Source organism: Pseudophryne corroboree, unplaced genomic scaffold (genome assembly GCF_028390025.1).
Source record: "Pseudophryne corroboree isolate aPseCor3 unplaced genomic scaffold, aPseCor3.hap2 scaffold_2949, whole genome shotgun sequence".
Taxonomy (NCBI): Eukaryota; Metazoa; Chordata; class Amphibia; order Anura; family Myobatrachidae; genus Pseudophryne; species Pseudophryne corroboree.
Genome location: NW_026969617.1, coordinates 6,456 through 33,882, shown reverse-complemented (window position 1 = coordinate 33,882; position 27,427 = coordinate 6,456). Strand labels below are relative to the sequence as shown.

General features: G+C 35.4%; 9 non-coding genes across 9 annotated transcripts; 3 read left to right on the top strand and 6 right to left on the bottom strand.

The window, feature by feature from the left end:
* Positions 1 to 12,766: 12,766 nt before the first annotated feature.
* Positions 12,767 to 12,839, bottom strand: TRNAR-UCG (transfer RNA arginine (anticodon UCG)). Its single transcript has one exon. It is a non-coding gene; the product is annotated as a tRNA-Arg (tRNA).
* A 1,539-nt stretch (positions 12,840 to 14,378) lies between these two features.
* TRNAR-UCG (transfer RNA arginine (anticodon UCG)) lies at positions 14,379 to 14,451 on the top strand. Its single transcript has one exon. It is a non-coding gene; the product is annotated as a tRNA-Arg (tRNA).
* A 1,095-nt stretch (positions 14,452 to 15,546) lies between these two features.
* TRNAR-UCG (transfer RNA arginine (anticodon UCG)) lies at positions 15,547 to 15,619 on the bottom strand. The gene has a single exon. It is a non-coding gene; the product is annotated as a tRNA-Arg (tRNA).
* A 1,539-nt stretch (positions 15,620 to 17,158) lies between these two features.
* Positions 17,159 to 17,231, top strand: TRNAR-UCG (transfer RNA arginine (anticodon UCG)). The gene has a single exon. It is a non-coding gene; the product is annotated as a tRNA-Arg (tRNA).
* Positions 17,232 to 18,325: 1,094 nt separating this feature from the next.
* On the bottom strand, positions 18,326 to 18,398 carry TRNAR-UCG (transfer RNA arginine (anticodon UCG)). Its single transcript has one exon. It is a non-coding gene; the product is annotated as a tRNA-Arg (tRNA).
* Positions 18,399 to 19,189: 791 nt separating this feature from the next.
* TRNAR-UCG (transfer RNA arginine (anticodon UCG)) lies at positions 19,190 to 19,262 on the top strand. Its single transcript has one exon. It is a non-coding gene; the product is annotated as a tRNA-Arg (tRNA).
* A 1,095-nt stretch (positions 19,263 to 20,357) lies between these two features.
* On the bottom strand, positions 20,358 to 20,430 carry TRNAR-UCG (transfer RNA arginine (anticodon UCG)). Its single transcript has one exon. It is a non-coding gene; the product is annotated as a tRNA-Arg (tRNA).
* Positions 20,431 to 21,849: 1,419 nt separating this feature from the next.
* On the bottom strand, positions 21,850 to 21,922 carry TRNAR-UCG (transfer RNA arginine (anticodon UCG)). Its single transcript has one exon. It is a non-coding gene; the product is annotated as a tRNA-Arg (tRNA).
* A 1,418-nt stretch (positions 21,923 to 23,340) lies between these two features.
* TRNAR-UCG (transfer RNA arginine (anticodon UCG)) lies at positions 23,341 to 23,413 on the bottom strand. The gene has a single exon. It is a non-coding gene; the product is annotated as a tRNA-Arg (tRNA).
* Positions 23,414 to 27,427: the final 4,014 nt, after the last annotated feature.

The window sequence follows — 27,427 nt, the reverse complement described above, 5'->3', positions numbered from 1 at the left end:
ATAGCGGTTCTTGATGGTAATGTCGTTCAAACCTCTGTAGTCGATGCACGGCCGCAGACCACCATCTTTCTTCTTTACAAAAAAGAAGCCTGCGCCGGCTGGAGAAGAAGAAGGTCGAATGAACCCCTTTGCTAGGTTCTCTTTAATGTATTCCTCCATAGAATGCGTCTCAGGCAGAGACAACGGATAAGTTCGGCCTCGAGGTGGAACCTTCCCTGGAACGAGATCAATCGGGCAGTCCCATTCTCTATGAGGAGGAAGGATATCAGCAGAAGCTTTACTGAACACATCCGTAAAATCTTGATATGGAGGAGGTGGAACATCAGACGACCTGGGGGAGGAAGAACAGACAGGCAATACTTTAAACAAACATGTCTCAGCACAGGAGGAACCCCATGCCAGAATTTGCGTAGTCGTCCAATCAATTGTAGGATTGTGAAGACGGAGCCATGGAAGGCCCAGGACCACAGGATGTGTGGCTTTTGGAATCACTAAAAAAGAAATAAGTTCGGAATGAAGAACTCCCACTCTCAGACGAACTGGTAGAGTCCTTAGAGAAATAACTGTATCAAAAATCTTGCTGCCATCCACGGCAGTTAAGGAGATGGATGAAGGAAGTCTTTCGGTGGGTAGGGACCACCGTTTAACATAGGCTTCAGTAATAAAGTTCCCAGCTGCTCCGGAATCAAGGAGAGCAATGACGTTCCGATAACGTTGAGCAACTTGAAGCGAGACTGGGAGATTACAATCATGAGGAGATGGAGAGGAGATCATTACTCCTAGCCGGCCCTCTCCTTGGCGAGCTAAGATTTGGAATTTCCCGGACGTTTGGGACAGGCATTAATGGTGTGAGACGGAGCTGCACAATAAAGACAGAGAGACTCGGAGAGACGTCTTCGGCGCTCAGCAGGAGTTAAACGGGAACGGCCAATTTGCATGGGCTCATCTTTAGATGGTGACAGTTGGCGAGGAGGAGGAGCAGAAGATTTTGGAGCAGATGATCTTCCACGCTCAGTTGCTCTCTCTCTGAAACGTTAATCAACTTTCGTGCAGAGTGAGATTAGCTCATCTAACTTGGAAGGTAAGTCTCTGGTAGCTAACTCATCTTTAATACGCTCAGATAAGCCATGCCAGAATGCAGCATACAGGGCCTCGTCGTTCCATGCCAGTTCGGATGCCAGGATCTGGAACTGTATAAGATATTGTCCTACAGTACATGATCCCTGGCGTAAACGGAGAATCTCAGATGAAGCTGAAGTTACCCGGCCTGGCTCGTCGAAGATACGCCTGAATGTTGACAGGAATGCAGTATAGGAGGATAGCAGGGTGTCGGACCTCTCCCATAACGGTGATGCCCAATCAAGGGCTGAGTCACTGAGAAGAGAGATAATGTAGGCAATTTTTGTACGGTCACTGGGAAAATTGCCAGGTTGTAGCTCAAACTGAATCTTACACTGATTAAGAAATCCCCTGCAGAATCTTGGAGATCTGTCAAATTTTGCTGGCGTTGGAAGATGAAGACGTGGAGCAGAAATGGGTAAGGTGGGTTGGGTTATAGCCGGAGTCACTGTGGTTGACGCACCGGACGCGTCTGATCCACGGAGGGTTGTCTGAATCCCATCCAGCCGAGTAGAGAGATCCTGGAGACAGCGGATGATGTGGCCCTGTGCAGCCTCCTGATGTTCAAGTCGGGCTGCCAGTTCTTGCATCGGCCTGGCCGCTTGATCCTGGTCTCCGGCTGGATTCATATGGTCAGTGCTTACTGTCACAACTGAGGGCCCGAGCTGACGGGAGGCAGCCTCAGTTGTAGGGGCTGAGGTATAGTGGAACCTGGGAGGTTGTATCAGACCCCTAGACATGTAAGTAACATGTAACAGAATTGCCCGAAGGCGTGACCACGACAACCAGGATAAAAGTCAATGATGTTTATTTATGACAAAACTCCGTAACACAGCAGTAGTAAAAAGAAAACATAAAAATCAGCAGAGAATAAATACAGTTCCTGGGTACTACAGGGAGGCAAGGGCCACAGGGCTCTGGTAGTGTGAGATAGTTCTTATAATCTTCTAGTTGGAAAGTCCTTACCAGGCCCGAATGTAGCAATGGAGATAGCCCAGGATCGTACCAGCTGGTGTTCCAGGAAAAGCTGGGCTGCTGTGGATAAAACGGCTGCTGTGGGTACTGGCTGGAACCAGACTGATGTTGGCACGGAGTGGGTACTGGCTGGAACCAGTCAAATAATAAATGTAGCTTGAGAGCGATGAAATATGAAGTGATGTTTGGAGATTGAGAGCGGTGAAATTATAATGCCGGTGATAAATGATAATATGCAGAAAAGGGTACCGGCACTTTAAGAAGAGCTGACCTCTGCTGGAAGCTGGATGCTGAAAGCAGGTGGTTCTGTAGCTGGAAGCAGATGAATCCAATGAGGATAGGAGAGTCAGGCTACACCGCAGGTGGAATGCTGGTGCGGGTCTCTTTAGTGGAGGTTTGGAGATAGGAACTGGAACCTGGAAAACAACCACAGGAGAGAGACAAACTGGAACTAGGTTTGACAACCAAAGCACTGACGCCTTCCTTGCTCAGGCACAGCATATTTATACCTGCAGCAAGGAAGGGGTTGGCTAGGCAATTATGCAGATTAACAATACAGACAGCAGATTGGTGGAAATGATCAGATGACAAAATCCAAGATGGCTGCGCCCATGCAGACACTTGGAGGGAAGTTTGGTTTGTAATCCATGTGAGAATTGAAACAGCAATGGCGGCGCCGGCCACAGGAGACAGGAGACGCCAGACTGATGATTGCACATCTAAACCACGCGGGCACAGCGGAGGCCGCGGCTGACGTAATCGCCACTCTGACACTCTGCATGCAGGAACTCAGGGACAGCGGCGGAGGCCGCGGGGAACGCCATTCCAGATGTAACATGGCGCCGCAGTGACCGCGTCTCAGAGTGACAGGAGAGGAGGCAGGAATGTGGACATCAGTGTAACGGATGGGATCCAGTCCTGGAACGCTGAGCCAGCCTCAGGAGGCATCTGAAGGGTAAGTAATGGCGTCCAGATACCCGGATCGTGACAATTTTACTTTGAGCTGTGTTTGTTCTGATTTCATTATTATATTCCTTACAAAATATTTAATCTTAATGAAAAAAATACAGTATAAACAAATAACATTGAATCCAATGACCACGAAGGGACTCGAATCCTCAATCTTCTGATCCGAAGTCAGACGCCTTATTCATTAGGCCAGGTGGTCACTGTTTGTCAATATATTAATTAGAGATGAGCGGGTTCGGTTCCTCGGAATCCGAACCCGCCCGAACTTCATGTTTTTTTTCACGGGTCCGAGCGACTCGGATCTTCCCGCCTTGCTCGGTTAACCCGAGCGCGCCCGAACGTCATCATGACGCTGTCGGATTCTCGCGAGGCTCGGATTCTATCGCGAGACTCGGATTCTATATAAGGAGCCGCGCGTCGCCGCCATTTTCACTCGTGCATTGAGATTGATAGGGAGAGGACGTGTCTGGCGTCCTCTCCATTAGAATAGAGATAGATTAGATAGAGAGAGAGAGATTGTGCAGAGTCGCAGACAGAGTTAGTTTACCACAGTCAGTGACCAGTGCAGTTGCTAGTTAACTTTTATTTAATATAATATATCCGTTCACTTCTCTCTGCTATATCCGTTCTCTGCCTGAAAAAAAAAACGATACACAGCACAGTCAGTCACACAGTGTGACTCAGTCTGTGTGCACTCAGCTCAGCCCAGTGTGCTGCACAGTCATCAATGTATAAATTAAAAGCTTATAATTAATTGTGGGGGAGACTGGGGAGCACTGCAGGTTGTTAGCAGGAGCCAGGAGTACAATTATATTAATTAACAGTGCACACTTTTGCTGCAGGAGTGGTGACCAGTGCCTGACCACCAGTATAGTATTGTTGTATACTACTAATATCTCTTTAAATATCAACCAGTCTATATTAGCAGCAGACACAGTACAGTGCGGTAGTTCACGGCTGTGGCTACCTCTGTGTCGGCACACGGCAGGCAGTCCGTCCGACCAGAATTGTATTATTTATTATTATATACCTACCACCTAACCGTGGTTTTTTTTTCATTCTTTATACCGTCATAGTGTCATCCTAATTGTTACGAGTATACTACTATCTCTTTATCAACCAGTGTACAGTGCGGTAGTTCACGGCTGTGGCTACCTCTGTGTCGGCACACGGCAGGCAGTCCGTCCGACCAGAATTGTATTATTTATTATTATATACCTACCACCTAACCGTGGTTTTTTTTTTCATTCTTTATACCGTCATAGTGTCATCCTAATTGTTACGAGTATACTACTATCTCTTTATCAACCAGTGTACAGTGCGGTAGTTCACGGCTGTGGCTACCTCTGTGTCGGCACACGGCAGGCAGTCCGTCCGACCAGAATTGTATTATTTATTATTATATACCTACCACCTAACCGTGGTTTTTTTTTCATTCTTTATACCGTCATAGTGTCATCCTAATTGTTACGAGTATACTACTATCTCTTTATCAATCAGTGTACAGTGCGGTAGTTCACGGCTGTGGCTACCTCTGTGTCGGCACACGGCAGGCAGTCCGTCCGACCAGAATTGTATTATTTATTATTATATACCTACCACCTAACCGTGGTTTTTTTTTTCATTCTTTATACCGTCATAGTGTCATCCTAATTGTTACGAGTATACTACTATCTCTTTATCAACCAGTGTACAGTGCGGTAGTTCACGGCTGTGGCTACCTCTGTGTCGGCACACGGCAGGCAGTCCGTCCGACCAGAATTGTATTATTTATTATTATATACCTACCACCTAACCGTGGTTTTTTTTTTCATTCTTTATACCGTCATAGTGTCATCCTAATTGTTACGAGTATACTACTATCTCTTTATCAACCAGTGTACAGTGCGGTAGTTCACGGCTGTGGCTACCTCTGTGTCGGCACACGGCAGGCAGTCCGTCCGACCAGAATTGTATTATTTATTATTATATACCTACCACCTAACCGTGGTTTTTTTTTCATTCTTTATACCGTCATAGTGTCATCCTAATTGTTACGAGTATACTACTATCTCTTTATCAACCAGTGTACAGTGCGGTAGTTCACGGCTGTGGCTACCTCTGTGTCGGCACACGGCAGGCAGTCCGTCCGACCAGAATTGTATTATTTATTATTATATACCTACCACCTAACCGTGGTTTTTTTTTCATTCTTTATACCGTCATAGTGTCATCCTAATTGTTACGAGTATACTACTATCTCTTTATCAACCAGTGTACAGTGCGGTAGTTCACGGCTGTGGCTACCTCTGTGTCGGCACACGGCAGGCAGTCCGTCCGACCAGAATTGTATTATTTATTATTATATACCTACCACCTAACCGTGGTTTTTTTTTTCATTCTTTATACCGTCATAGTGTCATCCTAATTGTTACGAGTATACTACTATCTCTTTATCAACCAGTGTACAGTGCGGTAGTTCACGGCTGTGGCTACCTCTGTGTCGGCACACGGCAGGCAGTCCGTCCGACCAGAATTGTATTATTTATTATTATATACCTACCACCTAACCGTGGTTTTTTTTTTCATTCTTTATACCGTCATAGTGTCATCCTAATTGTTACGAGTATACTACTATCTCTTTATCAACCAGTGTACAGTGCGGTAGTTCACGGCTGTGGCTACCTCTGTGTCGGCACACGGCAGGCAGTCCGTCCGACCAGAATTGTATTATTTATTATTATATACCTACCACCTAACCGTGGTTTTTTTTTTCATTCTTTATACCGTCATAGTGTCATCCTAATTGTTACGAGTATACTACTATCTCTTTATCAACCAGTGTACAGTGCGGTAGTTCACGGCTGTGGCTACCTCTGTGTCGGCAGTCGGCAGGCAGTCCGTCCATCCATAATTGTATTATTATTATAATATATACCACCTAACCGTGGTTTTTTTTTCATTCTTTATACCGTCGTCATAGTGTCATACTAGTTGTTACGAGTATACTACTATCTCTTTATCAACCAGTGTACAGTGCGGTAGTTCACGGCTGTGGCTACCTCTGTGTCGGCAGTCGGCAGGCAGTCCGTCCATCCATAATTGTATTATTATTATAATATATACCACCTAACCGTGGTTTTTTTATACCACCTAACCGTGGCAGTCCGTCCATAATTGTATACTAGTATCCAATCCATCCATCTCCATTGTTTACCTGAGGTGCCTTTTAGTTCTGCCTATAAAATATGGAGAACAAAAAAGTTGAGGTTCCAAAATTAGGGAAAGATCAAGATCCACTTCCACCTCGTGCTGAAGCTGCTGCCACTAGTCATGGCCGAGACGATGAAATGCCAGCAACGTCGTCTGCCAAGGCCGATGCCCAATGTCATAGTACAGAGCATGTCAAATCCAAAACACCAAATATCAGAAAAAAAAGGACTCCAAAACCTAAAATAAAATTGTCGGAGGAGAAGCGTAAACTTGCCAATATGCCATTTACCACACGGAGTGGCAAGGAACGGCTGAGGCCCTGGCCTATGTTCATGGCTAGTGGTTCAGCTTCACATGAGGATGGAAGCACTCAGCCTCTCGCTAGAAAACTGAAAAGACTCAAGCTGGCAAAAGCACCGCAAAGAACTGTGCGTTCTTTGAAATCCCAAATCCACAAGGAGAGTCCAATTGTGTCGTTTGCGATGCCTGACCTTCCCAACACTGGACGTGAAGAGCATGCGCCTTCCACTATTTGCATGCCCCCTGCAAGTGCTGGAAGGAGCACCCGCAGTCCAGTTCCTGATAGTCAGATTGAAGATGTCAGTGTTGAAGTACACCAGGATGAGGAGGATATGGGTGTTGCTGGCGCTGGGGAGGAAATTGACCAGGAGGATTCTGATGGTGAGGTGGTTTGTTTAAGTCAGGCACCCGGGGAGACACCTGTTGTCCGTGGGAGGAATATGGCCGTTGACATGCCAGGTGAAAATACCAAAAAAATCAGCTCTTCGGTGTGGAGGTATTTCACCAGAAATGCGGACAACAGGTGTCAAGCCGTGTGTTCCCTTTGTCAAGCTGTAATAAGTAGGGGTAAGGACGTTAACCACCTCGGAACATCCTCCCTTATACGTCACCTGCAGCGCATTCATAATAAGTCAGTGACAAGTTCAAAAACTTTGGGTGACAGCGGAAGCAGTCCACTGACCAGTAAATCCCTTCCTCTTGTAACCAAGCTCACGCAAACCACCCCACCAACTCCCTCAGTGTCAATTTCCTCCTTCCCCAGGAATGCCAATAGTCCTGCAGGCCATGTCACTGGCAAGTCTGACGAGTCCTTTCCTGCCTGGGATTCCTCCGATGCATCCTTGCGTGTAACGCCTACTGCTGCTGGCGCTGCTGTTGTTGCCGCTGGGAGTCGATGGTCATCCCAGAGGGGAAGTTGTAAGCCCACTTGTACTACTTCCAGTAAGCAATTGACTGTTCAACAGTCCTTTGCGAGGAAGATGAAATATCACAGCAGTCATCCTACTGCAAAGCGGATAACTGAGTCCTTGACAACTATGTTGGTGTTAGACGTGCGTCCGGTATCCGCCGTTAGTTCACAGGGAACTAGACAATTTATTGAGGCAGTGTGCCCCCGTTACCAAATACCATCTAGGTTCCACTTCTCTAGGCAGGCGATACCGAGAATGTACACGGACGTCAGAAAAAGACTCACCAGTGTCCTAAAAAATGCAGTTGTACCCAATGTCCACTTAACCACGGACATGTGGACAAGTGGAGCAGGGCAGGGTCAGGACTATATGACTGTGACAGCCCACTGGGTAGATGTATGGACTCCCGCCGCAAGAACAGCAGCGGCGGCACCAGTAGCAGCATCTCGCAAACGCCAACTCTTTCCTAGGCAGGCTACGCTTTGTATCACCGCTTTCCAGAATACGCACACAGCTGAAAACCTCTTACGGCAACTGAGGAAGATCATCGCGGAATGGCTTACCCCAATTGGACTCTCCTGTGGATTTGTGGCATCGGACAACGCCAGCAATATTGTGTGTGCATTAAATATGGGCAAATTCCAGCACGTCCCATGTTTTGCACATACCTTGAATTTGGTGGTGCAGAATTTTTTAAAAAACGACAGGGGCGTGCAAGAGATGCTGTCGGTGGCCAGAAAAATTGCGGGACACTTTCGGCGTACAGGCACCACGTACAGAAGACTGGAGCACCACCAAAAACTACTGAACCTGCCCTGCCATCATCTGAAGCAAGAAGTGGTAACGAGGTGGAATTCAACCCTCTATATGCTTCAGAGGTTGGAGGAGCAGCAAAAGGCCATTCAAGCCTATACAATTGAGCACGATATAGGAGATGGAATGCACCTGTCTCAAGTGCAGTGGAGAATGATTTCAACGTTGTGCAAGGTTCTGATGCCCTTTGAACTTGCCACACGTGAAGTCAGTTCAGACACTGCCAGCCTGAGTCAGGTCATTCCCCTCATCAGGCTTTTGCAGAAGAAGCTGGAGGCATTGAAGAAGGAGCTAACACGGAGCGATTCCGCTAGGCATGTGGGACTTGTGGATGCAGCCCTTAATTCGCTTAACAAGGATTCACGGGTGGTCAATCTGTTGAAATCAGAGCACTACATTTTGGCCACCGTGCTCGATCCTAGATTTAAAGCCTACCTTGGATCTCTCTTTCCGGCAGACACAGGTCTGCTGGGGTTGAAAGACCTGCTGGTGACAAAATTGTCAAGTCAAGCGGAACGCGACCTGTCAACATCTCCTCCTTCACATTCTCCCGCAACTGGGGGTGCGAGGAAAAGGCTCAGAATTCCGAGCCCACCCGCTGGCGGTGATGCAGGGCAGTCTGGAGCGACTGCTGATGCTGACATCTGGTCCGGACTGAAGGACCTGACAACGATTACGGACATGTCGTCTACTGTCACTGCATATGATTCTCTCAACATTGATAGAATGGTGGAGGATTATATGAGTGACCGCATCCAAGTAGGCACGTCACACAGTCCGTACTTATACTGGCAGGAAAAAGAGGCAATTTGGAGGCCCTTGCACAAACTGGCTTTATTCTACCTAAGTTGCCCTCCCACAAGTGTGTACTCCGAAAGAGTGTTTAGTGCCGCCGCTCACCTTGTCAGCAATCGGCGTACGAGGTTACATCCAGAAAATGTGGAGAAGATGATGTTCATTAAAATGAATTATAATCAATTCCTCCGCGGAGACATTGACCAGCAGCAATTGCCTCCACAAAGTACACAGGGAGCTGAGATGGTGGATTCCAGTGGGGACGAATTGATAATCTGTGAGGAGGGGGATGTACACGGTGATATATCGGAGGGTGAAGATGAGGTGGACATCTTGCCTCTGTAGAGCCAGTTTGTGCAAGGAGAGATTAATTGCTTCTTTTTTGGGGGGGGTCCAAACCAACCCGTCATATCAGTCACAGTCGTGTGGCAGACCCTGTCACTGAAATGATGGGTTGGTTAAAGTGTGCATGTCCTGTTTTGTTTATACAACATAAGGGTGGGTGGGAGGGCCCAAGGATAATTCCATCTTGCACCTCTTTTTTCTTTTCTTTTTCTTTGCATCATGTGCTGATTGGGGAGGGTTTTTTGGAAGGGACATCCTGCGTGACACTGCAGTGCCACTCCTAGATGGGCCCGGTGTTTGTGTCGGCCACTAGGGTCGCTAATCTTACTCACACAGTCAGCTACCTCATTGCGCCTCTTTTTTTCTTTGCGTCATGTGCTGTTTGGGGAGGGTTTTTTGGAAGGGACATCCTGCGTGACACTGCAGTGCCACTCCTAGATGTGCCCGGTGTTTGTGTCGGCCACTAGGGTCGCTAATCTTACTCACACAGTCAGCTACCTCATTGCGCCTCTTTTTTTCTTTGCGTCATGTGCTGTTTGGGGAGGGTTTTTTGGAAGGGCCATCCTGCGTGACACTGCAGTGCCACTCCTAGATGGGCCCGGTGTTTGTGTCGGCCACTAGGGTCGCTTATCTTACTCACACAGCGACCTCGGTGCAAATTTTAGGACTAAAAATAATATTGTGAGGTGTGATGTGTTCAGAATAGGCTGAAAATGAGTGTAAATTATGTTTTTTGAGGTTAATAATACTTTGGGATCAAAATTACCCCCAAATTCTATGATTTAAGCTGTTTTTTAGGGTTTTTTGAAAAAAACACCCGAATCCAAAACACACCCGAATCCGACAAAAAAAATTCGGTGAGGTTTTGCCAAAACGCGGTCGAACCCAAAACACGGCCGCGGAACCGAACCCAAAACAAAAACACAAAACCCGAAAAATTTCCGGCGCTCATCTCTAATATTAATGCCTAAGAAAGTATAGTAACATAAAGATTCAAGTAAAAAACATACTTGTTTTTTTCTTTGAGACAACTGTTTTGGATAATCTTACACTCAGATGACAAACTTTAATCCAACAATAATTTCAATTATTAATTCTGAATAAAACTAATATTGTTTAGTATTCTACAATACCCCATTCAAGAAGTTTGAGAAACCTTAAACAAACTGAGAAATATATTTAATGGTTGATGTGCAATCTACAAAGTTTACTGAATAGTTTAAAGACCAAAGGGTTAGAGATTCTTCACTTTGAATCATGTTTGATCTGATTTCATTATTAAAATCCAAACATAAGATGTTATCTTTATCTAAAAATATATACACCTAGATGAAAACTTTGATCCAACAATAATTTTAGTTATTTATTCTGAAAGAAAATAATAATGTTTAGTATTCCACAATACCCAAGCCTAGAATTTTGAGAAACCTTAAATCAACTTAAAGATACATTGACTGCTGTGCAATCTACAAAGTTTGCTAAATAGTTGAAAGAACAAAGGTTTTGAGATATTATACTTTGAGCTATTTTACTTTGAGCTGTGTTTGTTCTGATTTCATTATTATATTCCTTACAAAATATTTCATCTTAAGGAAGAAAATACAGTATAAACAAATAACATTGAATGCAATGACCACGAAGGGACTCGAACCCTCAAGCTTCTGATCTGAAGACAGACGCATTATCCATTAGGCCACGTGGTCAATGTCTGTCCAAAGATTAACGCCTAAGAAAGTATAGTAATATAAAGATTCAAGTAAAAAACATATTTGTTTTGTTTCTTTGAGACAACTGTATTGGATAATCTTACACTCAGATGACAAACTTTAATCCAACAATAATTTCAATTATTAATTCTGAATAAAACTAATATTGTTTAGTATTCTACAATACCCCATTCAAGAAGTTTGAGAAACCTTAAACAAACTGAGAAATCCATTTAATGGTTGATGTGCCTTCTACAAAGTTTACTGAATAGTTTAAAGACCAAAAGGTTAGAGATTCTTCACTTTGAATCATATTTTATCTGATTTCATTATTATAATCCAAACATAAGATGTTATCTTTATCTAAAAATATATACACTTAGATGTCAAACTTTGATCCAACAATAATTTTAGTTATTGATTCTGAAAGAAAATAATAATGTTTAGTATTCCACAATACCCAAGCCTAAAATTTTGAGAAACCTTAAATCAACTTAAAGATACATTGACTGCTGTGCAATCTACAAAGTTTGCTAGACAGTTTAAAGAACAAAGGTTTTGAGATATTTTACTTTGAGCTGTGTTTGTTCTGATTTCATTATTATATTCCTTACAAAATATTTAATCTTAATGAAAAAAATACAGTATAAACAAATAACATTGAATCCAATGACCACGAAGGGACTCGAATCCTCAATCTTCTGATCCGAAGTCAGACGCCTTATTCATTAGGGCAGGTGGTCACTGTTTGTCAATATATTAATGTCTAAGAAAGTATAGTAATATAAAGATTCAAGTAAAAAACATATTTGTTTTGTTTCTTTGAGACAACTGTTTTGGATAATATTACACTCAGATGACAAACTTTAATCCAACAATAATTTCAATTATTAATTCTGAATAAAACTAATATTGTTTAGTATTCTACAATACCCCATTGAATAAGTTTGAGAAACCTTAAACAAACTGAGAAATATATTTAATGGTTGATGTGCAATCTACAAAGTTTACAAAGATTCAAGTAAAAAACATATTTGTTTTTTTTCTTTGAGACAACTGTTTTGGATAATCTTACACTCAGATGACAAACTTTAATCCAACAATAATTTCAATTATTAATTCTGAATAAAACTAATATTGTTTAGTATTCTACAATACCCCATTCAAGAAGTTTGAGAAACCTTAAACAAACTGAGAAATATATTTAATGGTTGATGTGCAATCTACAAAGTTTACTGAATAGTTTAAAGACAAAAGGGTTAGAGATTCTTCACTTTGAATCATGTTTGATCTGATTTCATTATTAAAATCCAAACATAAGATGTTATCTTTATGTAAAAATATATACACCTAGATGACAAACTTTGATCCAACAATAATTTTAGTTATTGATTCTGAAAGAAAATAATAATGTTTAGTATTCCACAATACCCAAGCCTAGAATTTTGAGAAACCTTAAATCAACTTAAAGATACATTGACTGCTGTGCAATCTACAAAGTTTGCTAAATAGTTTAAAGAACAAAGGTTTTGAGATATTTTACTTTGAGCTGTGTTTGTTCTGATTTCATTATTATATTCCTTACAAAATATTTCATCTTAATGAAAAAAATACAGTATAAACAAATAACATTGAATGCAATGACCATGAAGGGACTCGAACCCTCAATATTCTGATCCGAAGTCAGACGCCTTATCCATTAGGCCACGTGGTCAATGTCTGTCCAAAGATTAACGCCTAAAAAAATATAGTAATATAAAGATTCGAGTAAAAAACATATTTGTTTTGTTTCTTTGAGACAACTGTATTGGATAATCTTACACTCAGATGACAAACTTTAATCCAACAATAATTTCAATTATTAATTCTGAATAAAACTAATATTGTTTAGTATTCTACAATACCCCATTCAAGAAGTTTGAGAAACCTTAAACAAACTGAGAAATATATTTAATGGTTGATGTGCAATCTACAAAGTTTACTGAATAGTTTAAAGACCAAAAGGTTAGAGATTCTTCACTTTGAATCATGTTTGATCTAATTTCATTATTATAATCCAAACATAAGATGTTATCTTTACCTAAAAATATATACACTTAGATGTCAAACTTTGATCCAACAATAATTTTAGTAAATTGATTCTGAAAGTAAATAATAATGTTTAGTATTCCACAATACCCAAGCCTAGAATTTTGAGAAACCTTAAATCAACTTAAAGATACATTGACTGCTGTGCAATCTACAAAGTTTGCTAAATAGTTTAAAGAACAAAGGTTTTGAGATATTTTACTTTGAGCTGTGTTTGTTCTGATTTCATTATTATATTCCTTACAAAATACTTCATCTTAATGAAAAAAATACAGAATAAACAAATAACATCGAATGCAATGACCACGAAGGGACTTAAACCCTCAGTCTTCTGATCCGAAGTCAGACGCCTTATCTATTAGGCCACATGGTCAATGTCTGTCCAAAGATTAACACCTAAGAAAGTATAGTAATATAAAGATTCAAGTAAAAAACATATTTGTTTTGTTTCTTTGAGACAACTGTTTTGGATAATCTTACACTCAGATGACAAACTTTAATCCAACAATAATTTCAATTATTAATTCTGAATAAAACTAATATTGTTTAGTATTCTACAATACCCCATTCAAGACGTTTGAGAAACCTTAAACAAACTGAGAAATATATTTAATGGTTGATGTGCAATCTACAAAGTTAACTGAATAGTTTAAAGACCAAAGGGTTAGAGATTCTTCACTTTGAATCATGTTTGATCTGATTTCATTATTATAATCCAAACATAAAATGTTATCTTTATGTAAAAATATATACACCTAGATGACAAACTTTGATCCAACAATAATTTTAGTTATTGATTCTGAAAGAAAATAATAATGTTTAGTATTCCACAATACCCAAGCCTAGAATTTTGAGAAACCTTAAATCAACTTAAAGATACATTGACTGCTGTGCAATCTACAAAGTTTGCTAAATAGTTTAAAGAACAAAGGTTTTGAGATATTCTACTTTGAGCTGTGTTTGTTCTTCTTGAATGGGGTATTGTAGAATACTAAACAATATAAGTTTTATTTAGAATTAATAATTGAAATTATTGTTGGATTAAAGTTTGTCATCTGAGTGTAAGATTATCCAAAACAGTTGTCTCAAAGAAAAAAACAAATGTTTTTTACTTGAATCTTTATGTTACTATACTTTCTTAGGCATTAATACATTGTCAAACAGTGACCACGTGGCCTAATGGATAAGGCGTCTGACTTCGGATCAGAAGATTGAGGGTTCGAGTCCCTTCGTGGTCATTGGATTCAATGTTATTTGTTTTGTTTCTTTGAGACAACTGTTTTGGATAATCTTACACTCAGATGACAAACTTTGATCCAACAATAATTTTAGTTATTGATTCTGAAAGAAAATAATAATGTTTAGTATTCCACAATACCCAAACCTAGAATTTTGAGAAACCTTAAATCAACTTAAAGATACATTGACTGCTGTGCAATCTACAAAGTTTGCTAAATAGTTTAAAGAACAAAGGTTTTGAGATATTTTACTTTGAGCTGTGTTTGTTCTGATTTCATTATTATATTCCTTACAAAATATTTCATCTTAATGAAAAAAATACAGTATAAACAAATAACATTGAATCAAATGACCACGAAGGGACTCGAATCCTCAATCTTCTGATCTGAAGTCAGACACCTTATCCATTAGGCCAGGTGGTCACTGTTTGTCAATATATTAATGCCTAAGAAAGTATAGTAACATAAAGATTCAAGTAAAAAACATATTTGTTTTTTTCTTTGAGACAACTGTTTTGGATAATCTTACACTCAGATGACAAACTTTAATCCAACAATAATTTCAATTATTAATTCTGAATAATACTAATATTGTTTAGTATTCTACAATACCCCATTCAAGAAGTTTGAGAAACCTTAAACAAACTGAGAAATATATTTAATGGTTGATGTGCAATCTACAAAGTTTACTGAATAGTTTAAAGACCAAAGGGTTAGAGATTCTTCACTTTGAATCATGTTTGATCTGATTTCATTATTAAAATCCAAACATAAGATGTTATCTTTATGTAAAAATATATACACCTAGATGACAAACTTTGATCCAACAATAATTTTAGTTATTGATTCTGAAAGAAAATAATAATGTTTAGTATTCCACAATACCCAAGCCTAGAATTTTGAGAAACCTTAAATCAACATAAAGATACATTGACTGCTGTGCAATCTACAAAGTTTGCTAAATAGTTTAAAGAACAAAGGTTTTGAGATATTTTACTTTGAGCTGTGTTTGTTCTGATTTCATTATTATATTCCTTACAAAATATTTCATCTTAATGAAAAAAAGACAGTATAAACAAATAACATTGAATGCAATGACCACGAAGGGACTCGAACCCTCAATCTTCTGATCCGAAGTCAGACGCCTTATCCATTAGGCCACGTTGTCAATGTCGGTCCAAAGATTAACGCCTAAAAAAGTATAGTAATATAAAGATTCAAGTAAAAAACATATTTGTTTTGTTTCTTTGAGACAACTGTATTGGATAATCTTACACTCAGATGACAAACTTTAATCCAACAATAATTTCAATTATTAATTCTGAATAAAACTAATATTGTTTAGTATTCTACAATACCCCATTCAAGAAGTTTGAGAAACCTTAAACAAACTGAGAAATACATTTAATGGTTGATGTGCCTTCTACAAAGTTTACTGAATAGTTTAAAGACCAAAAGGTTAGAGATTCTTCACTTTGAATCATGTTTGATCTGATTTCATTATTATAATCCAAACATAAGATGTTATCTTTATCTAAAAATATATACACTTAGATGTCAAACTTTGATCCAACAATAATTTTAGTAAATTGATTCTGAAAGTAAATAATAATGTTTAGTATTCCACAATACCCAAGCCTAGAATTTTGAGAAACCTTAAATCAACTTAAAGATACATTGACTGCTGTGCAATCTACAAAGTTTGCTAAATAGTTTAAAGAACAAAGGTTTTGAGATATTTTACTTTGAGCTGTGTTTGTTCTGATTTCATTATTATATTCCTTACAAAATACTTCATCTTAATGAAAAAAATACAGAATAAACAAATAACATCGAATGCAATGACCACGAAGGGACTTAAACCCTCAGTCTTCTGATCCGAAGTCAGACGCCTTATCTATTAGGCCACATGGTCAATGTCTGTCCAAAGATTAACACCTAAGAAAGTATAGTAATATAAAGATTCAAGTAAAAAACATATTTGTTTTGTTTCTTTGAGACAACTGTTTTGGATAATCTTACACTCAGATGACAAACTTTAATCCAACAATAATTTCAATTATTAATTCTGAATAAAACTAATATTGTTTAGTATTCTACAATACCCCATTCAAGACGTTTGAGAAACCTTAAACAAACTGAGAAATATATTTAATGGTTGATGTGCAATCTACAAAGTTAACTGAATAGTTTAAAGACCAAAGGGTTAGAGATTCTTCACTTTGAATCATGTTTGATCTGATTTCATTATTATAATCCAAACATAAAATGTTATCTTTATGTAAAAATATATACACCTAGATGACAAACTTTGATCCAACAATAATTTTAGTTATTGATTCTGAAAGAAAATAATAATGTTTAGTATTCCACAATACCCAAGCCTAGAATTTTGAGAAACCTTAAATCAACTTAAAGATACATTGACTGCTGTGCAATCTACAAAGTTTGCTAAATAGTTTAAAGAACAAAGGTTTTGAGATATTCTACTTTGAGCTGTGTTTGTTCTTCTTGAATGGGGTATTGTAGAATACTAAACAATATAAGTTTTATTTAGAATTAATAATTGAAATTATTGTTGGATTAAAGTTTGTCATCTGAGTGTAAGATTATCCAAAACAGTTGTCTCAAAGAAAAAAACAAATGTTTTTTACTTGAATCTTTATGTTACTATACTTTCTTAGGCATTAATACATTGTCAAACAGTGACCACGTGGCCTAATGGATAAGGCGTCTGACTTCGGATCAGAAGATTGAGGGTTCGAGTCCCTTCGTGGTCATTGGATTCAATGTTATTTGTTTTGTTTCTTTGAGACAACTGTTTTGGATAATCTTACACTCAGATGACAAACTTTGATCCAACAATAATTTTAGTTATTGATTCTGAAAGAAAATAATAATGTTTAGTATTCCACAATACCCAAACCTAGAATTTTGAGAAACCTTAAATCAACTTAAAGATACATTGACTGCTGTGCAATCTACAAAGTTTGCTAAATAGTTTAAAGAACAAAGGTTTTGAGATATTTTACTTTGAGCTGTGTTTGTTCTGATTTCATTATTATATTCCTTACAAAATATTTCATCTTAATGAAAAAAATACAGTATAAACAAATAACATTGAATCAAATGACCACGAAGGGACTCGAATCCTCAATCTTCTGATCTGAAGTCAGACACCTTATCCATTAGGCCAGGTGGTCACTGTTTGTCAATATATTAATGCCTAAGAAAGTATAGTAACATAAAGATTCAAGTAAAAAACATATTTGTTTTTTTTTTGAGACAACTGTTTTGGATAATCTTACACTCAGATGACAAACTTTAATCCAACAATAATTTCAATTATTAATTCTGAATAATACTAATATTGTTTAGTATTCTACAATACCCCATTCAAGAAGTTTGAGAAACCTTAAACAAACTGAGAAATATATTTAATGGTTGATGTGCAATCTACAAAGTTTACTGAATAGTTTAAAGACCAAAGGGTTAGAGATTCTTCACTTTGAATCATGTTTGATCTGATTTCATTATTAAAATCCAAACATAAGATGTTATCTTTATGTAAAAATATATACACCTAGATGACAAACTTTGATCCAACAATAATTTTAGTTATTGATTCTGAAAGAAAATAATAATGTTTAGTATTCCACAATACCCAAGCCTAGAATTTTGAGAAACCTTAAATCAACATAAAGATACATTGACTGCTGTGCAATCTACAAAGTTTGCTAAATAGTTTAAAGAACAAAGGTTTTGAGATATTTTACTTTGAGCTGTGTTTGTTCTGATTTCATTATTATATTCCTTACAAAATATTTCATCTTAATGAAAAAAAGACAGTATAAACAAATAACATTGAATGCAATGACCACGAAGGGACTCGAACCCTCAATCTTCTGATCCGAAGTCAGACGCCTTATCCATTAGGCCACGTTGTCAACGTCGGTCCAAAGATTAACGCCTAAAAAAGTATAGTAATATAAAGATTCAAGTAAAAAACATATTTGTTTTGTTTCTTTGAGACAACTGTATTGGATAATCTTACACTCAGATGACAAACTTTAATCCAACAATAATTTCAATTATTAATTCTGAATAAAACTAATATTGTTTAGTATTCTACAATACCCCATTCAAGAAGTTTGAGAAACCTTAAACAAACTGAGAAATACATTTAATGGTTGATGTGCCTTCTACAAAGTTTACTGAATAGTTTAAAGACCAAAAGGTTAGAGATTCTTCACTTTGAATCATGTTTGATCTGATTTCATTATTATAATCCAAACATAAGATGTTATCTTTATCTAAAAATATATACACTTAGATGTCAAACTTTGATCCAACAATAATTTTAGTTATTGATTCTGAAAGAAAATAATAATGTTTAGTATTCCACAATACCCAAGCCTAGAATTTTGAGAAACCTTAAATCAACTTAAAGATACATTGACTGCTGTGCAATCTACAAAGTTTGCTAAATAGTTTAAAGAACAAAGGTTTTGAGATATTCTACTTTGAGCTGTGTTTGTTCTTCTTGAATGGGTATTGTAGAATACTAAACAATATAAGTTTTATTTAGAATTAATAATTGAAATTATTGTTGGATTAAAGGTTGTCATCTGAGTGTAAGATTATCCAAAACAGTTGTCTCAAAGTAAAAAACAAATGTTTTTTACTTGAATCTTTATGTTACTATACTTTCTTAGGCATTAATACATTGTCAAACAGTGACCACGTGGCCTAATGGATAAGGCGTCTGACTTCGGATCAGAAGATTGAGGGTTCGAGTCCCTTCGTGGTCATTGGATTCAATGTTATTTGTTTTGTTTCTTTGAGACAACTGTTTTGGATAATCTTACACTCAGATGACAAACTTTGATCCAACAATAATTTTAGTTATTGATTCTGAAAGAAAATAATAATGTTTAGTATTCCACAATACCCAAACCTAGAATTTTGAGAAACCTTAAATCAACTTAAAGATACATTGACTGCTGTGCAATCTACAAAGTTTGCTAAATAGTTTAAAGAACAAAGGTTTTGAGATATTTTACTTTGAGCTGTGTTTGTTCTGATTTCATTATTATATTCCTTACAAAATATTTCATCTTAATGAAAAAAATACAGTATAAACAAATAACATTGAATCAAATGACCACGAAGGGACTCGAATCCTCAATCTTCTGATCTGAAGTCAGACGCCTTATCAATTAGGCCAGGTGGTCACTGTTTGTCAATATATTAATGCCTAAGAAAGTATAGTAACATAAAGATTCAAGTAAAAAACATATTTGTTTTTTTCTTTGAGACAACTGTTTTGGATAATCTTACACTCAGATGACAAACTTTAATCCAACAATAATTTCAATTATTAATTCTGAATAATACTAATATTGTTTAGTATTCTACAATACCCCATTCAAGAAGTTTGAGAAACCTTAAACAAACTGAGAAATATATTTAATGGTTGATGTGCAATCTACAAAGTTTACTGAATAGTTTAAAGACCAAAGGGTTAGAGATTCTTCACTTTGTATCATGTTTGATCTGATTTCATTATTAAAATCCAAACATAAGATGTTATCTTTATGTAAAAATATATACACCTAGATGACAAACTTTGATCCAACAATAATTTTAGTTATTGATTCTGAAAGAAAATAATAATGTTTAGTATTCCACAATACCCAAGCCTAGAATTTTGAGAAACCTTATATCAACTTAAAGATACATTGACTGCTGTGCAATCTACAAAGTTTGCTAAATAGTTTAAAGAACAAAGGTTTTGAGATATTTTACTTTGAGCTGTGTTTGTTCTGATTTCATTATTATATTCCTTACAAAATATTTCATCTTAATGAAAAAAATACAGTATAAACAAATAACATTGAATCCAATGACCACGAAAGGACTCGAACCCTCAATCTTCTGATCCGAAGTCAGACGCCTTATCCATTAGGCCACGTGGTCAATGTCTGTCCAACGATTAACGCCTAAGAAAGTATAGTAACAAAAAGATTCAAGTAAAAAACATATTTGTTTTGTTTCTTTGAGACAACTGTTTTGGATAATCTTACACTCAGATGACAAATTTTAATCCAACAATAATTTCAATTATTAATTCTGAATAAAACTAATATTGTTTCGAATTCTACAATACCCCATTCAAGATTTTTGAGAAACCTTAAACAAACTGAGAAATATATTTAATGGTTGATGTGCAATCTACAAAGTTTACTGAATAGTTTAAAGACCAAAGGGTTAGAGATTCTTCACTTTGAGTCATGTTTGATCTGATTTCATTATTATAATCCAAACATAAGATGTTATCTTTATGTAAAAATATATACACCTAGATGACAAACTTTGATCCAACAATAATTTTAGTTATTGATTCTGAAAGAAAATAATAATGTTTAGTATTCCACAATACCCAAGCCTAGAATTTTGAGAAACCTTAAATCAACTTAAAGATACATTGACTGCTGTGCAATCTACAAAGTTTGCTAAATAGTTTAAAGAACAAAGGTTTTGAGATATTTTACTTTGAGCTGTGTTTGTTCTGATTTCATTATTATATTCCTTACAAAATATTTAATCTAAATGAAAAAAAATACAGTATAAACAAATAACATTGAATGCAATGACCACGAAGGGACTCAAACCCTCAATCTTCTGATCTGAAGTCAGACGCCTTATCCATTAGGCCACGTGGTCACTGTTTGTCAATATATTAATGCCTAAGAAAGTATAGTAACCTAAAGATTCAAGTAAAAAACATATTTGTTTTTTTCTTTGAGACAACTGTTTTGGATAATCTTACACTCAGATGACAAACTTTAATCCAACAATAATTTCAATTATTAATTCTTAATAAAACTAATATTGTTTAGTATTCTACAATACCCCATTGAATAAGTTTGAGAAACCTTAAACAAACTGAGAAATATATTTAATGGTTGATGTGCAATCTACAAAGTTTACTGAATGGTTTAAAGACCAAAGGGTTAGAGATTCTTCACTTTGAATCATGTTTGATCTAATTTTATTATTAAAATCCAAACATAAGATGTTATCTTTATGTAAAAATATATACACCTAGATGACAAACTTTGATCCAACAATAATTTTAGTTATTGATTCTGAAAGAATATAATAATGTTTAGTATTCCACAATACCCAAGCCTAGAATTTTGAGAAATCTTAAATCAACTTAAAGATACATTGACTGCTGTGCAATCTACAAAGTTTGCTAAATAGTTTAAAGAACAAAGGTTTTCAGATATTTTACTTTGAGCTGTGTTTGTTCTGATTTCATTATTATATTTCTTACAAAATATTTCATCTTAATGAAAAAAATACAGTATAAACAAATAACATTAAATGCAATGACCACGAAGGGACTCGAACCATCAATCTTCTGATCCGAAGTCAGATGCCTTATCCATTAGGCCACGTGGTCACCGTGTGTCCAAAGATTAACACCTAAGAAAGTATAGTAATATAAAGATTCAAGTAAAAAACATATTTGTTTTGTTTCTTTGAGACAACTGTTTTGGATAATCTTACACTCAGATGACAAACTTTAATCCAACAATAATTTCAATTATTAATTCTGAATAAAACTAATATTGTTTAGTATGCTACAATACCCCATTCAAGAAGTTTGAGAAACCTTAAACAAACTGAGAAATATATTTAATGGTTGATGTGCAATCTACAAATTTACTGAATAGTTTAAAGACCAAAGGGTTAGAGATTCTTCACTTTGAATCATGTTTGATCTGATTTCATTATTAAAATCCAAACATAAGATGTTATCTTTATATAAAAATATATACACCTAGATGACAAACTTTGATCCAACAATAATTTTAGTTATTGATTCTGAAAGAAAATAATAATGTTTAGTATTCCACAATACCCAAACCTAGAATTTTGAGAAACCTTAAATCAACTTAAAGATACATTGACTGCTGTGCAATCTACAAAGTTTGCTAAATAGTTTAAAGAACAAAGGTTTTGAGATATTTTACTTTGAGCTGTGTTTGTTCTGATTTCATTATTATATTCCTTACCAAAATATTTCATCTTAATGAAAAAAATACAGTATAAACAAATAACATTGAATCAAATGACCACGAAGGGACTCGAATCCTCAATCTTCTGATCTGAAGTCAGACGCCTTATCCATTAGGCCAGGTGGTCACTGTTTGTCAATATATTAATGCCTAAGAAAGTATAGTAACATAAAGATTCAAGTAAAAAACATATTTGTTTTTTTCTTTGAGACAACTGTTTTGGATAATCTTACACTCAGATGACAAACTTTAATCCAACAATAATTTCAATTATTAATTCTGAATAATACTAATATTGTTTAGTATTCTACAATACCCCATTCAAGAAGTTTGAGAAACCTTAAACAAACTGAGAAATATATTTAATGGTTGATGTGCAATCTACAAAGTTTACTGAATAGTTTAAAGACCAAAGGGTTAGAGATTCTTCACTTTGAATCATGTTTGATCTGATTTCATTATTAAAATCCAAACATAAGATGTTATCTTTATGTAAAAATATATACACCTAGATGACAAACTTTGATCCAACAATAATTTTAGTTATTGATTCTGAAAGAAAATAATAATGTTTAGTATTCCACAATACCCAAGCCTAGAATTTTGAGAAACCTTAAATCAACATAAAGATACATTGACTGCTGTGCAATCTACAAAGTTTGCTAAATAGTTTAAAGAACAAAGGTTTTGAGATATTTTACTTTGAGCTGTGTTTGTTCTGATTTCATTATTATATTCCTTACAAAATATTTCATCTTAATGAAAAAAAGACAGTATAAACAAATAACATTGAATGCAATGACCACGAAGGGACTCGAACCCTCAATCTTCTGATCCGAAGTCAGACGCCTTATCCATTAGGCCACGTGCTCAATGTCAGTCCAAAGATTAACGCCTAAAAAAGTATAGTAATATAAAGATTCAAGTAAAAAACATATTTGTTTTGTTTCTTTGAGACAACTGTATTGGATAATCTTACACTCAGATGACAAACTTTAATCCAACAATAATTTCAATTATTAATTCTGAATAAAACTAATATTGTTTAGTATTCTACAATACCCCATTCAAGAAGTTTGAGAAACCTTAAACAAACTGAGAAATACATTTAATGGTTGATTTGCCTTCTACAAAGTTTACTGAATAGTTTAAAGACCAAAAGGTTAGAGATTCTTCACTTTGAATCATGTTTGATCTGATTTAATTATTATAATCCAAACATAAGATGTTATCTTTATCTAAAAATATATACACTTAGATGTCAAACTTTGATCCAACAATAATTTTAGTTATTGATTCTGAAAGAAAATAATAATGTTTAGTATTCCACAATACCCAAACCTAGAATTTTGAGAAACCTTAAATCAACATAAAGATACATTGACTGCTGTGCAATCTACAAAGTTTGCTAAATAGTTTAAAGAACAAAGGTTTTGAGATATTTTACTTTGAGCTATTTTACTTTGATCTGTGTTTGTTCTGATTTCATTATTATATTCCTTACAAAATATTTCATCTTAATGAAAAAAATACAGTATAAACAAATAACATTGAATCCAATGACCATGAAGGGACTCGAATCCTCAATCTTCTGATCCGAAGTCAGACGCCTTATTCATTAGGCCAGGTGGTCACTGTTTGTCAATATATTAATGCCTAAGAAAGTATAGTAACATAAAGATTCAAGTAAAAAACATATTTGTTTTTTTCTTTGAGACAACTGTTTTGGATAATCTTACACTCAGATGACAAACTTTAATCCAACAATAATTTCAATTATTAATTCTGAATAAAACTAATATTGTTTAGTATTCTACAATACCCCATTCAAGAAGTTTGAGAAACCTTAAACAAACTGAGAAATATATTTAATGGTTGATGTGCAATCTACAAAGTTTACTGAATAGTTTAAAGACCAAAGGGTTAGAGATTCTTCACTTTGAATCATGTTTGATCTGATTTCATTATTAAAATCCAAACATAAGATGTTATCTTTATCTAAAAATATATACACCTAGATGAAAACTTTGATCCAACAATAATTTTAGTTATTGATTCTGAAAGAAAATAATAATGTTTAGTATTCCACAATACCCAAGCCTAGAATTTTGAGAAACCTTAAATCAACTTAAAGATACATTGACTGCTGTGCAATCTACAAAGTTTGCTAAATAGTTTAAAGAACAAAGGTTTTGAGATATTTTACTTTGAGCTGTGTTTGTTCTGATTTCATTATTATATTCCTTACAAAATATTTCATCTTAATGAAAAAAAGACAGTATAAACAAATAACATTGAATGCAATGACCACGAAGGGACTCGAACCCTCAATCTTCTGATCTGAAGTCAGACGCCTTATCCATTAGGCCACGTGGTCAATATCTGTTCAAAGATTAACGCCTAAAAAAGTATAGTAATATAAAGATTCAAGTAAAAAACATATTTGTTTTGATTCTTTGAGACAACTGTATTGGATAATCTTACACTCAGATGACAAACTTTAATCCAACAATAATTTCAATTATTAATTCTGAATAAAACTAATATTGTTTAGTATTCTACAATACCCCATTCAAGAAGTTTGAGAAACCTTAAACAAACTGAGAAATATATTTAATGGTTGATGGGCAATCTACAAAGTTTACTGAATAGTTTAAAGACCAAAGGGTTAGAGATTCTTCACTTTGAATCATGTTTGATCTGATTTCATTATTAAAATCCAAACATAAGATGTTATCTTTATCTAAAAATATATACACCTAGATGAAAACTTTGATCCAACAATAATTTTAGTTATTGATTCTGAAAGAAAATAATAATGTTTAGTATTCCACAATACCCAAGCCTAGAATTTTGAGAAACCTTAAATCAACTTAAAGATACATTGACTGCTGTGCAATCTACAAATTTTGCTAAATAGTTTAAAGAACAAAGGTTTTGAGATATTTTACTTTGAGCTATTTTACTTTAAGCTGTCTTTGTTCTGATTTCATTATTATATTCCTTACAAAATATTTCATCTTAATGAAAATAAAATACAGTATAAACAAATAACATTGAATCCAATGACCACGAAGGGACTCGAATCCTCAATCTTCTGATCTGAAGTCAGACGCCTTATCCATTAGGCCAGGTGGTCACTGTTTGTCAATACATTAATGCCTAAGAAAGTATAGTAACATAAAGATTCAAGTAAAAAACATATTTGTTTTGTTTCTTTGAGACAACTGTTTTGGATAATCTTACACTCAGATGACAAACTTTAATCCAACAATAATTTCAATTATTAATTCTGAATAAAACTATGTAAAAATATATACACCTAGATGAAAAACTTTGATCCAACAATAATTTTAGTTATTGATTCTGAAAGAAAATAATAATGTTTAGTATTCCACAATACCCAAGCCTAGAATTTTGAGAAACCTTAAATCAACATAAAGATACATTGACTGCTGTGCATGGTCAATGTCTGTCCAAAGATTAACGCCTAAGAAAGTATAGTAATATAAAGATTTAAGTAAAAAACATATTTGTTTTGTTTCTTTGAGACAACTGTATTGGATAATCTTACACTCAGATGACAAACTTTAATCCAACAATAATTTCAATTATTAATTCTGAATAAAACTAATATTGTTTAGTATTCTACAATACCCCATTCAAGAAGTTTGAGAAACCTTAAACAAACTGATAAATACATTTAATGGTTGATGTGCCTTCTACAAAGTTTACTGAATAGTTTAAAGACCAAAAGGTTAGAGATTCTTCACTTTGAATCATGTTTTATCTGATTTCATTATTATAATCCAAACATAAGATGTTATCTTTATCTAAAAATATATACACTTAGATGTCAAACTTTGATCCAACAATAATTTTAGTTATTGATTCTGAAAGAAAATAATAATGTTTAGTATTCCACAATACCCAAGCCTAGAATTTTGAGAAACCTTAAATCAACTTAAAGATACATTGACTGCTGTGCAATCTACAAAGTTTGCTTTATAGTTTAAAGAACAAAGGTTTTGAGATATTTTACTTTGAGCTGTGTTTGTTCTGATTTCATTATTATATTCCTTACAAAATATTTCATCTTAATGAAAAAAATACAGTATAAACAAATAACATTGAATGCAATGACCACGAAGGGACTCGAACTATCAATCTTCTGATCCGAAGTCAGATGCCTAATCCATTAGGCCACGTGGTCAATGTCTGTCCAAAGATTAACGCCTAAGAAAGTATAGTAACATAAAGATACAAGTAAAAAACATATTTGTTTTGTTTCTTTGAGACAACTGTTTTGGATAATCTTACACTCAGATGACAAACTTTAATCCAACAATAATTTCAATTATTAATTCTGAATAAAACTAATATTGTTTAGTATTCTACAATACCCCATTCAAGAAGTTTGAGAAACCTTAAACAAACTGAGAAATATATTTAATGGTTGATGTGCAATCTACAAAGTTTACTGAATAGTTTAAAGACCAAAGGGTTAGAGATTCTTCACTTTGAATCATGTTTGATCTGATTTCATTATTAAAATCCAAACATAAGATGTTATCTTTATGTAAAAATATATACACCTAGATGACAAACTTTGATCCAACTATAATTTTAGTTATTGATTCTGAAAGAAAATAATAATGTTTAGTATTCCACAATACCCAAGCCTAGAATTTTGAGAAACCTTAAATCAACATAAAGATACATTGACTGCTGTGCAATCTACAAAGTTTGCTAAATAGTTTAAAGAACAAAGGTTTTGAGATATTTTACTTTGAGCTATTTTACTTTGAGCTGTGTTTGTTCTAATTTCATTATTATATTCCTTACAAAATATTTCATCTTAATGAAAAAAATACAGTATAAACAAA